We start from the raw sequence: 14,240 nt of genomic DNA on the forward strand, positions 1-14,240 counted from the left end.
GCTTATATAGCGCGCAATGCTCTCGTGGGGGCGGGGCCCGCGCTCCTCGGCAGTTGATTGGTCGGAGCGGAAGGGGGACTGGAACGTAAAGCTGGGATTGGAATTTCTCCTTTTGCGGCGCCCGCGCAGCTGGGAGGGAGGGGGCGGAGCCACGAACGCAGGACGGATAGGGCTGGGGAGCGATGACGTGGGTGAGGGAGTGAGTTGCTAGGTGACGACGTTAATGTGTAGTCAGCCCCCCCTAAATCATAACACAATACAACGTAATGTAACAACGGGGCGTCCGCTTCTTCTCTGGGAGAAATTTGTGAATGGTTACACCTAGACTGCTTCTCTATGTATCAGGTCACACAAAAGACAAGAGCAAGATTTGGGGGGGTCACCTGTACACGAACCTCATATAATGCCCTGTCAGGACTGTACTGCCGTCAGGGCCCAAATTAAACACGACCCCCTCCCCCCCCCCCCTTGCTGCTGGCACTGCCCCCCTTTTCTTGGGGCCCAAACAGTTCAGCAGTATGGGGCCCCCAAATTTCTGTGTGTGGTCTTGATCCGGCACAGCCGGTATTTTGGCCACCCTGACGGTATTTTTATGTTAAAAATACCGGCAATGCAATGGCCGGAATTTATTCAACCAATCCTCCAACTCCCAGAATGTTGCACCATATACTATACCAGTGTTTCCCAACCAGAGTGCCTCCAGCTGTTGCAAAACTACAACTCCCAGCATGCCCGGACAGCCGACGGCTGTCCGGGCGTGCTGGGAGTTGTAGTTTTGCAACAGCTGGAGGTACATCTGGTTAGGAAACATTGACCTCTACTGTATACTACTATATAGTCCGACATGCTATGAGTTGTAGTTTTGCAACAGCTGGAGGCACCCCTGGTTGGGAAACACTGACCTATGCTATATAGTCCAACATGCTATGAGTTGTAGTTTTGCAACAGCTGGAGACACCCAGGTTAGGAAACATTGACCTCTACTGTATGCTACTATATAGTCCAACATGCTATGAGTTGTAATTTTGCAACAGCTGGAGACACCCTTGTTTGGGAAACATTGAACTATACTATATACTACTATAGAGTCCACCATGCAGGGAGTTGTAGTTTTCACTTGGGGCAGCTGCTGAGCCACAGGGCTGTATCAGGGCATGCTGGGAGTTGTAGTTACTAACTGACTGCAACTCCCGAATTTAATTAAAATAAAAAAAAGTGATCAAAAAGTCCCATCAAAACAAAAATGGTACTGTTAAAAACTACAGATCGGGGCACAAAAAATGACCCTCATACAGGCCTGTATAAGGAGAAAAAAAGTTACAAGGGTCGGAATAGGACAAAATTCCCCCCCGTATACGTGTATCCTGTGATGTCACACATATATAATTAATTATGCAAATTATCTTGGCCGGTAATTTTTATTTTTGCAAGAAAGGTGGAAACCCAAATCCCAGTCTGCAGGTGCAATGGTGACATTCACCGAAATTAACCACCTCAGCAAAAGCAACCAACTGAATTCCAGGCCTTACGAAATTGGTTGCTATGGGCAACTGCTCCAAATCTCACACCATAAGGTCTGCTTTGATTTTGAGTCCCACAGTATTTCCTAAACAGGGACGTTCAGGATATGTACCAAACCTAGTCACTAGTAGATGCGAATGCGATTACCCAGCATTGGTATGTTGTGGTGTACCACTCTGCCTGTGTGCCAACGTACACCCCAAATGTAGAGTCCGTATCAGATGTGAGCATAACCTTACGGAGTAAAATGCAACACAGAAAGCCCATGTCTCTGATGTTTTAGGACCCTACCAACACCACCCCTGGTTTGGCAGCACAGGGATGAATAGAAGAGTTTTTAAATAAAGCAGGCCTGTGTGCTACTGTGTGGTCAACAAATACCCCGTGCACAGAAGCCCCACCTTGTGATCCCTGAATGTTTCTGTATGTGGATTCCATTTTTTTTTAAGGGTACAAACATTAATCATATCTGTCAGTACCCTGACGAAAATGCGATGCCAACGTATACTGTTAATGGGAGCAGCAGAACCCATTCACTTCTATAGCCAAAAGGAGTCACCTAGTGACACCTTTCGGGACGTATGCACTATTTTAAAAGTGCCACACCCACCATTATGAGTGCGCTTAAAATAGCAGATACGCTAGGGGCAGGGGCGTAGCTAGAAACCACAGGGCCCCGATGCAAAAAATTTGTCATGGGCCCCCCTACCCCCTGACAACCCGCTTCCCCAATCCCAGAGGACCCCTTACTCAGCCGCACAAAGATATCAGTGACTACAGCACTGATGGGACAGTCAGGAGAATACACAGTGAATTAAGTGACTAACAGGCAGGGCTGGACTGGGCGCAAAAATAGACCCAGACATTTTATAATAAGCAGCCCATTTTTATGGTGGGGGTCAGTCTGCTGGGACCCTCACCAATCACCTCGGTTCAAGTGGCTCTCCAGATGTTGGAAAGCTGCAACTCTCATCATGTCTGAAGAGCCTCAGGAATTAAGGAAGTTGCCGTATTGCAACAGCTGGAGGGCCACAGAATGGTGTACAGTGTCACTCATTATAACTGCAGAATTTACAAGTGACTACATCTGATGGGACAGTCAGGAGAATGCACAATGATATCACTGACCTGAGTGATGTCTTCTCTGTTGTCTTTTCTTTCCTTTTTTATCTGGTCCAGACGTCAGGACATCTTCCAGCTCCATCTTCTCTGCAGAGTCTGACGCCCGGACATCATTGGTTCCTTAATTTGTCAGCAGATCCTTATCCTCAGTATAAAGACAATATTCATTATAACACATTATATTTCTGCCAAATACTGTACACCTGAATATAATACCGCCACGCACTGTACCTTCTAAATCAGTGGCGTAGCTATAGAGGTCACCATGGTGCCTGCCCCAATACACTAAATGCGTACAGGCCTGCACTGCGAGGGCCTGGGATGGAAGGAAGTGTAGCTGCCAGCAAGTTCCTTCATGCTGGACCGTGTCCTTTAGAAATGAGCGCAGCAGGGCCGGACTGACCATCGGGTCATCTGCCTGCTTTAAAGCATTTATTTTTAAAGCGTGCGGCTGCGGCCGCCCTACCTCTATGATGCCCCATTGATAGTTGCAGGGACTGCTGGGAGATGACATGTCACGCGTAGGCACACGCATCGGCTCCAAGTATGTCCCTGCGCTCAACCCTGCCACATTACACAGTAAACGGAAGCAGCATCACGGTGCCTCACACATCCTCTGCGGTTACCTGCACTGCAATCTCCTCTGGTGCCGACCCCGCTACTTCCCTGGCACCTGGTAAGCAGCAAGCCGCGACAGTGATCCCCAGGAGGCGGGTGAGTGAACTGTGGGGTGAAGATACTGAGGATGGGTGTGTATGTGTATATGATAGATGTGTCTATATGTATGTGTGTATGATAGATGTGTCTGTATGTATGTATGCATGTATGATAGATGTGTTTCTGTATGTTTGCATATATGCTAGATGTGTCTGTTTGTATGCGTGTATGATAGATGTGTCTGTATGTATGCGTGTATGATAGATGTGTCTGTATGTATGCATGGATGGATGATAGATGTATCTGTATGTATGCATGTATGATAGATGTGTCTGTATGTATGCGTGTATGATAGATGTGTCTGTATGTATGCGTGTATGATTAATGTGTCTGTATGTATGCGTGTATGATAGATGTGTCTGTATGTATGCATGTATGATAGATGTGTCTGTATGCATGCATGTATGATAGATGTGTCTGTATGTATGCGTGTATGATTAATGTGTCTGTATGTATGTGTGTATGATAGATGTGTCTGTATGTATGTATGCATGTATGATAGATGTGTTTCTGTATGTTTGCATATATGCTAGATGTGTCTGTTTGTATGCGTGTATGATAGATGTGTCTGTATGTATGCGTGTATGATAGATGTGTCTGTATGTATGCATGGATGATAGATGTATCTGTATGTATGCATGTATGATAGATGTGTCTGTATGTATGCGTGTATGATAGATGTGTCTGTATGTATGCGTGTATGATTAATGTGTCTGTATGTATGCCTGTATGATAGATGTGTCTGTATGTATGCATGTATGATAGATGTGTCTGTATGTATGCATGTATGATAGATGTGTCTGTATGTATGCGTGTATGATTAATGTGTCTGTATGTATGCGTGTATGATAGATGTGTCTGTATGCATGCATGTATGATAGATGTGTCTGTATGTATGCGTGTATGATTAATGTGTCTGTATGTATGCGTGTATGATAGATGTGTCTGTATGTATGCTTGTATGATAGATGTGTCTGTATGTATGCTTGATAGATTTGTGTAATACTACAGCTGCAGGTCTGAAGGGGAGGCCTGTTGCTGTCAGCACACTTTTATTTATTTTAATGCTGGGCCTTTAAAAATAAATAATAATAATAAAAAAAAAAAGCTAAGAGCAAGCTCTGGACACTTTTCCACCTGCAGGAGCCTCACTCTGGGCTGGCCGTTAGCACAGTTAGATTGGGCAGGGACACTGCCCCCTTAAGAGCAGAGAGCTGCTGGGAGCAGACGTGCCCCATGCAGGTAAGCACATCTGCTCCAAACCCCTGACAAGTCCATGCCTGCGACCGCTGCTACATCCACAGCACCTGCAGAAAAAGCAGCAGCCTCTGCTCCACTCCATCCCCTACAGTCACCAGCCGTATAATCTCCTCTGCCTCGCTGCATCCCCGGCACCTGATGAGTGGCAGGCTGCGATGCTGATCTCCAGGAGGGATAGAGGATGGCGATGTGGGTATGTATGATATAATGTGTGTATGTATGATGTATGTATGACCGATGTGTGTATGTACGATAGATGTATGTATGATGGATGTGTGTATGTATGATATATGTGTGTATGTATGATGTATGTATGTATGACCGATGTGTGTATGTATGATAGATGTATGTATGATGGATGTGTATATGATAGATGTATGTATGAATGATATGTGTGTATGTATGATAGGTGTGTGTATGTATGATAGATTTGTATGTGTATGATAGATGGGTGTATGATGTGTAGATATATCATACATCTATCATCATATACACATCTACCATACATACACCAGTCACATACACATCTATCACACATAAATACATATACTGTACATCAATGCTGAGGGGTGAGGGGCCAGGGGGTGATTGGGTACAGGTCGGACTTTGGGCTCTGGGGAGTGGGGCAGAGGAGCCTGGAGCAGAATCTGGGGGTCTAGGGAGAGGGGAAGAGTAGCATGGAGGAGGACATAGGGGTCCGTGGGTGGGGAGGGGGTTCAGAGGAGCCTGGAGAGGATTTAGAAGTCTTAAAGGGTGGGAAGTGGAACAAAGGAGCCGGGAGAAGGACAGAGGGGTCTGGTGGAGGACAGGTGGGATTCAGCTAAACTGAGAAGAAACTGTGTGACAGTATTATTATCATGGGCACAGTGTGTGGCAGGGTTATATTTGGAGGGTACAGTGTGTGGCAAGTTTAAATTCAGTGGGTACAGTGTATAGGGTTATATTTTGTGGGTTTTTATTGAGGGGCACAGTGTACGGTAGTATTATATTCAGGGGCACAGTTTGGCAGTATTATATTCAGAGGGTACAGTGTGGGGCAGTATTATATTCATAGAGTACAGTGTGTGGCAGGAATATATTCAGAGGGTACAGTATGTGGCAGTGTCACGGGCCTAGCCAAGACGCTAGAGAGAGTGTGATGGTGCAAAGGTTAAGGCCACCAGACCTCTGGGTATACACTACTAGTCTCAGCAAGTCACCAAATTAACCCTTAGATAAACGTGTTTTACCAGAGCTGCCTTCAGAAAGGTGAGCTCATATATTTAGAGATCAAAGACCAGAGCTGATTCATTAAACATTTAATCTGATAAAAGGTATCACAGTGCTAAATATTAAAAATACAGGAACAAATGACATACAGTTACAAAAATATGAAAGAGTTTGGCAAGGCAAGTTCAGAAAACAAAAGATGAGGTTCTTACAGCATGATGATATAGCAATCCATGAGTGAGTTCCAGCTGTTCTTAGGATGGTCTTGTCAGCTTGTTGCACAGCCTTGAACACACTGAGTCTGACATTGTTAAATATTATATATCTGCCTTTTTGGATGGAGACTCCATTCCCCCCTCTCCTCTGATCCCACCAGGGGGTCTTCTCTCTTCCTGGCCCCTTATCTCTTTGATTATATGATGAGACCAGAGTGCATGACTTCAAAGGAGATACAAACAGCCAGACCCCCCAATAAAATGCAATACACAAAAAACAAAGGATACACCGTCTGAATGATCCCTCACCCATGTCTTATAAAACACATGTATGTTTCCATAATCAGGCCTTGGGCCTGACACCTCCCCCTTAAGATGGAGACAGAGAGATCTTGCCGCTCCAGGCTGATAGGTCTGTCTCCCTTAACCATCTATTTCTTGACACCACAGGCCCTGCATTCCCAGGCAAAGATGGCACTGAAGGGGCCTAGTACCTGATTAAGCTGCCTCCTCCTTTCATCTGAGAGCTGTGGATTGATCTACACATCCTGAAAGGATCCCTGGCTCTTAGCTTCCTCCACTAGGTCTAGTAGGGGATCACTACCCAGCCCTTCCTCTGGTGCACTACATACACTGAGTACCACCTTCTCAGGGTCATAGTATGCCATATTGATGTGGTACTGTCTCTGCCTCTGACCTTTCTTATCAAGGGAAACTACATATGTGGTGGGTTCTAGGTGCTGCAGAATGGGGAAGGGACCCTCCCAGGTAGCCTGCAACTTATTCTGCCTGATGGGGTTCAGAACCATTACCTTCTGTCCCACTTCATAGACCCAGTCCCTTGCATTGCGATCATACCAGTATTTCTGCCTGGACTGTGCTGCTGTGAGGTTGTCATGTACCAGCCCAGTCAGTGTCTGCATCCTGTCTCTGAATCTCAGAACATACTCCACCACAGAAGTCTCAGGGGCAGGTAGCCCCCCTTCCCATTCTTCCCTAACTAAATCTCAGGGTCCCCGCACTTTGGGACCATATAATAACTCAAAGGGTGAGAAACCTGTAGACTCTTGGGGTACCTCCCTGTAAGCAAATAACAGATGGGGTAAATACTTTTCCCAGTCTCCACCCTCCGATTCTACAAATGTTTTTAGCATTTGTTTCAAGGTGCTATTGTTACCAGACACTCTGTCCAACCAATGTAGAGGGTTGTGATCAGTTATGACAGTAAAATCCCTGCCATACAGGTATGGCTGTAATTTTTGCAAAGCCCAGACCACAGCTAGACATTCCTTCTCTATGACCGCATAGGCCACTCCCAAATGTCCTGCCAGGGGGGTCTCATGGGCCAACCTCAGCAGCTCTTTCCTGTACTGCCTAGGAACCACTAACGGCCTTTCTCCCTCCTGGGCCCCTAGCATGCCTTTGGAAAGGGATTCCCAGTACAAGATATCATTTTCCCAATATACCCGATGCCCCTCTTCTCTCTTCCTGGCCCCTTATCTCTTTGAATATATGATGAGACCAGAGTGCATGACTTCAAAGGAGATACAAACAAACAGGCAGACCCCCCAATAAAATGCAATACACAAAAAACAAAGGATACACCGTCTGAATGACCCCTCACCCATGTCTTATAAAACACATGTATGTTTCCATAATCAGGCCTTGGGCCTGACAGGCAGTATTATATTCAGAGGGCACAGTATGTGGTAGTATTATATTCAGAGAGTACAGTGTGGGCCAGGATTATATTCAGAGGGTGCAGTGTGGGACAGTATTATATTCATGGAGTACAGTGTGTGGCAGTATTATATTCAGATGGTACAGTATGTGGTAGTATTATATTCAGAGGGTGCAGTGTGTGGCAGTATTATATTCAGAGAGTACAGTGTGTGGCAAGATTATAATCAGAGGGTACAGTATGTGGCAGTATTATATTTATGGGTATTGTGTGTGATAGGATTTTATTTAGGAGGCACAGTATGTGGCAGTATTATATTCAGGGATATAGTGTGTGGCAGGGTTATATTTCTGGGGCATAGTGTGTGGCAGTATTATATTCAGGAGGTACAGTGTGTGGCAGTATTATATTCAGAGGGTAAAGTATGTGGCAGTATTATATTCATGGGTATGGTGTGTGGTAGGATTATATTTAGGAGGCACAGTATGTGGCAGTATTATATTCAGGGATATAGTGTGTGGCAGGGTTATATTTCGGGGGCAATTTGTGGCAGTATTATATTCAGGGGGTATAGTGTGTGGCAGTATTATATTCAGGGGGTAAAGTATTTGGCAGGATTATAATGATTTTGTCTTTATACAGATGATGAGGATCTACTGACAAAGTGAGGAACCAATGATGTCCGGGCATCAGACTCTGCAGAGAAGATGTAGCCGGAAGATGTCCTGACGTCTGAACCAATTGAAGAAGAATAGGAAAGATAACAGAGAAGACGTCACTCAGGTCACTGTGTGTATTCTTCTGACTGCCCCATCAGCTGGAGTCATTTGTAAGGTCTGCAGTGATGATGGCTGTACCCATGCTTTGCTCTCCAGCTGTTGCAAAAGTACAACTCCCATAATGCCTGAGGCTCTACAGACATGATGGGAGTTATAGCTTTATGACAGCTGGAGAGCCACTTGAACCAAGGTGATTGGTGGGGGGTCCCAGAATTCGGAACTCCACCAAAAAATGGTCTGCTTATTTTAAAATGCCCAGGCCTATTTTTGATACCAGTCCAGCCCTGCCTGTTAGTCACTTATATTGTTGTGTATTCTCTTGACTGTTTCCCATCAGTGCTGTAGTCACTGATATCTTTGTGCGGCCAAGGCCTGGTTAGGGGGTCGTCCGGGATTGGGGAAGTGGGTCATCACGTGGTTGAGGGGCCCAGGGCAATTTTTTGCACCGGGGCCCTGTGGTTTCTAGCTACGCCCCAGCTCTAAATATATTAGTGCAACACACTGTACCCCCTGAATATAATACTGCCTACCACTGTACCCTCTAAATATGTTATTGCAACACACTGTACCCCCCCCCGAATATAATACTGTCACAACCTGTACCCCCTGAATATAATACTGCCACACACTGTACCCTCTAAATATATTATTGCCACACACTGTACCCCCTGAATATAATACTGTCACAACCTGTATCCCCTTAATATAACACTGCCATACACTGTACTTCCTGAATATAATACTGCAACACACTGTACCCTCTGAATAGAACACTGCCACACATTGTACCCCTGCATATAATACTGCCACACATTGTACCCTCTGAATATAATACTGCCCCACATTGTGCCCTCTGAATATAATGCTGCCCCACACTGTACTGCCTGAATATAATACTGCCGTACACCGCATACCCCGCACCCCATCCTCTGTCTTATCAACCCCCCCCACCCCATGCTTGGTCAGCTTATCACCCCAATGCCTCCTCCCCTCCGCCCCATCCTCGGCATTATCATCACCCCTTACACCCCCCCCCCACCCATCCTTGGCTCTTCACCCTCGTACTCCATATTATTCCCCCCCCCCATCCTCAGATTCCTCATCATCATTGACCCCCCCCCTTTTGCACCCCCATTTCCCTGCACACACCCTCATCATCATTGCCTCCCTACAACCCCCCCACCCCATCCTGTCTCCTCATCATTGCACCCCACACCTCATCCTCAGTCTCCTCATCACTGCACCCCCCCCCGGCACCCCCTTCTCCTCATCATCATCATTGCAATCCCAGCCAGACCACCCCCCTCCCCGCCCTGGACCCCATCCTCGTTCTTCTGCTCATTAATATTACACCACCCCCAGCACCCGATCCTCGGTCTCCTTACCTTCTTGGAGATTGGCAGTGCGAGGATGGCTGCTGCTCGTGTCACTCCCACTGCAACGCGGGGTCAGAGACTGTGACGCGTCAGGGGCTTGGAGCAGACGTGCGTGCCTACGCGGTGCACGTATACTCCCATGAGCCCCTGGCCTGTCCGTCTGACCCGGAAATTATTTTTAAAGAGCCTGCGCCTGTTGCTGCAGCATGTAGCATAGTGTAGTGTAGTGAAAGGCATTCCCCTGCGACCTCTATAGCTACGCCACTGGCTAGGGGTGATTTCTTTTGGCCATAGAAGTGAATGGGGCCCGCTGCTTCTGTTAGGCTGGGTTCACACCACGTTTTTCCAATACAGTTCCCGTATCAGGTTTTTGGATGAACGTGTGCACAAATTTGAACCCGTATACAATTAAAAACCGTATATGGTTTGAAAAATGATGTCCGGTTGCAACAGTTTTTTAACCCCTTAAGGACCGGAGGTTTTTCCGTTTTTGCATTTTCGTTTTTTGCTCCTTGCCTTTAAAAAATCATAACTCTTTCAAATTTACACCTAAAAATCCATATGATGGCTTATTTTTTGCGCCACCAATTCTACTTTGTAATGACGTCAGTAATTTTGCCCAAAAATCTATGGTGAAGCGGGAAAAAAAATCATTGTGCGACAAAATTGAAAAAAAAAAACGCTGTTTTGTAACTTTTGGGGGCTTCCGTTTCTGCGCAGTACATTTTTCGGTAAAAATGACACCTGATATGTATTCTGTAGGTCCATACGATTAAAATGATACCCTACTTATATAGGTTTGATTTTGTCGGACTTCTGGAAAAAATCATAACTACATGCAGGAAAATTAATACGTTTAAAATTGTCATCTTCTGACCCCTATAACTTTTTTATTTTTCCGTGTATGGGGCGGTGTGAGCGCTCATTTTTTGCGCCGTGATCTGAAGTTTTTAACGGTACCATTTTTGTGTTGATAGGACTTATTGATCACTTTTTATTCATTTTTAAATGATATAAAAAGTGACCAAAAATGCACTATTTTGGACTTTGGAATTTTTTTGCGCGCACGCCATTGACCGAGCGGTTTAATTAATGATATATTTTTATAATTCGGACATTTCCGCACTCGGTGATACCACATATGTTTATTTTTATCTTTATTTACACTGTGTTTTTTTTTATTATTGGAAAAGGGGGGTGATTCAAACTTTTAATAGGGGAGGAGTTAAATGATCTTTATTCACTTTTTTTTTTCACTTTTATTTTGCAGTGTTATAGGTCCCATAGGGACCTATAACACTGCACACACTGATCTTCTATGTTGATCACTGGTTTCTCATAGGAAACCAGTGATCGACGAATCTGCCGGATGACTGCTCATGCCTGGATCTCAGGCACTGAGCAGTCATTCGGCGATCGGACAGCGAGGAGGCAGGAAGGGGCCCTCCCGCTGTCCTGTCAGCTGTTCGGGATGCCGCGATTAGCCGCGGCTATCCCGAACAGCCCGACTGAGCTAGCCGGGAACTTTCACTTTCACTTTTAGCCGCGCGGCTCAGCTTTGAGCGCGCGGCTAAAGGGTTAATAGCGCGCGGCGCCGCGATCGGCGCTGCGCGCTATTAGAGGCGGGTCCCGGCTTCACTATGACGCCGGGCCCGCCATGATATGACGCGGGGTTACTGTGTAACCCCGCGTTATATCAGAAGAGCAGGACCAATGACGTACCGGTACGTCCTTGGTCCTTAAGGGGTTAAGAAAAAAAACTTACCGTATATACTTGAGTATAAGCCGATTTTTCGAGTATAATCACGATTTTTCGTGCTGAAAACACCCCCTCGGCTTATACTCGAGTGAACTCTCCGCCCTCAGTGGTCTTCAACCTGCGGACCTCCAGAGGTTTCAAAACTACAACTCCCAGCAAGCCTGGGCAGCCATCGGCTGTCCGGGCTTGCTAGGAGTTGTAGTTTTGAAACCTCTGGAGGTCCGCAGGTTGAAGACCACTGCGGCCTTCGACATCATCCAGCCCCCTCTCACCCCCTTTAGTTCTGTACTCACCTCCGCTTGGCGCTGGCCCTGTGCTGCAGGACTGTCCGGTGGGGAGGTCGTCCGGTGGGATAGTGGTTCCGGGCTGCCATCTTCACCTCTTCGGCCTCTTCTCCGCGTTTCGGGCCCGGCCCCGGAATAGTCACGTTGCCTTGACGACTACGCAGAGGTACGTTCATTACCAACGTCCCTCTGCGTCATCGTCAAGGCAAAGCCTCTATTCCGGGCCCGAAGCGCGGAGAAGAGGCCCCCCAGTGAAGAAGAGGCGCGGAGAAGAGTCCCCCCAGAACCACTATCCCACCGGACGACCTCCCCACCGGACAGTCCTGCAGCACCGGACCAGCGCCGAGCGGAGGTGAGTACAGAACTAAAGGGGGTGAGAGGGGGCTGGATGATGTCGAAGGCCGCAGTGGTCTTCAACCTGCGGACCTCCAGAGGTTTCAAAACTACAACTCCCAGCAAGCCCGGACAGCCGATGGCTGCCCGGGCTTGCTGGGAGTTGTAGTTTTGAAACCTCTGGAGGTCCGCAGGTTGAAGACCACTTAGGGCGGAGAGTTCACAAGAGGATGATGACAAGGGGATGATGAAGGGGGGGTGGGGATGATGACAAGGGGATGATGACAAGGGGATGATGAAGGGGGGGTGTGGGATGATGACAAGGGGATGATGACAAGGGGATAATGAAGGGGGGTGTGGGATGATGACAAGGGGATGATGAAGGGGGGGTGTGGGATGATGACAAGGGGATGATGAAGGGGGGTGTGGGATGATGACAGGCGGTGATGATGAAGGGGGGATGATTACAGGCGGTGATGATGAAGGGGGGATGATGACAGGGTGATGATGATGAGGGTCTGCATGATGACAGGGGAGGATGATGTATTTCCCACCCTAGGCTTATACTAGAGTCAATAACTTTTCCTGGGATTTTGGGGTGAAATTAGGGGTCTCGGCTTATATTCGGGTCGACTTATACTCTAGTATATACGGTATACATTTTGAACTTTTCACTCTATTATGAATAAAGTTTCACTTGATTGAAATTCCAAGAAAAAAACTGTGCAAAGTCAAAATCCGTATGGTGCAAACCGGATGGAACCGTACGCACATACGGTTCTATACGGTTCCCATTGACTCCCATGTTAAAAAAAAAAACGTATAAAAGTTTTCCATACGGTTTTTTCACCTGGACAAAAAAATGTGGTAGGCTGCGGTTTTGGGTACGTGAAAAAAATGGACAAAACCATACAAGAAGCAAAACGGATGCAACCGGCTACATTGTTTGGCATACGGTTTTCAAATTGAAAACGTATATGGGAACTGTATTGCAAAAACAAGGTGTGAACCCACCCTTAACAGTATACAACGGCATCCCATTTTCAGCGGGGTGCCAACGGATACAAATAATGGAGACAGGATCGTGGTGTGTTCATACCCTATTATAGTTACTACCTATCTACTACATAGATTCCTGAACGGGGAACATTCTCTGCTGAAGTGTGGAGAAGTGCAAGATAATGCACCAGGGGCATAAAAAAATTACAAAGGGCAAAATATTGAATATTAGATACAGTCCTATCCTCAGTATCTGAGGAAAGGGATTTAGGGGTCATTACTTCTGAAGACTTAAAGGGGTACTCTGGTGGAAAAAGAATTTCTTCATATCAACTGTCTCCAGAAAGTTTTACAGATTTGTTAATTACTTCGAGTAAAAAATCTTAATCTTTCCAGTACTTATCAGCTGCTGTATGCTCCACAGGAAGTGGAGTTGTTCTTTTCTTTATCACCACAGTGCTCTCTGCTGTCACCTCTGCTCAGGAATTGTCCAGATCCCCATAGCAAACCTATCCTGCTCTGGACAGTTCCTGACATGGACAGAGGTGCCAGCAGAGAGCACTGTTGTCAAACTGGAAAGAACTACTCAACTTCCAGCAACTGATGAGTATTGGAAGGATTAAGATTTTTTACTAGAAGTAATTTACAAATCTCTAAAACTTTCTGGCACCAGTTGATTTGAACATTTATTTTCCCACTGTAGTTCCCCTTTAAACTTAGGCAGTCAATGTAATAGATCAACAGGAAATGCTAGCAACATGCTTGGGTGTATAGGGAGAGGTATTAGCAGTAGAAAGAGAGAGGTGCTCATGCTGCAGTACAGAGTGCTGGTGAGAGCACACAGAGTATTGTGCGCAGTACTGGAGATCAAGGGGGAAATTTAGCAAAACCTGTGCAGAGGAAAAGTTGACAAGTTGCCCATAACAACAAATCAGATCGATTGTTTAGTTTTTTAAATGGCCTCTGAAAAATAAAAGAAGCGATC

The sequence above is a fragment of the Hyla sarda genome, chromosome 9 (genome assembly GCF_029499605.1).
Source record: "Hyla sarda isolate aHylSar1 chromosome 9, aHylSar1.hap1, whole genome shotgun sequence".
In the NCBI taxonomy this organism is placed as follows: Eukaryota; Metazoa; Chordata; class Amphibia; order Anura; family Hylidae; genus Hyla; species Hyla sarda.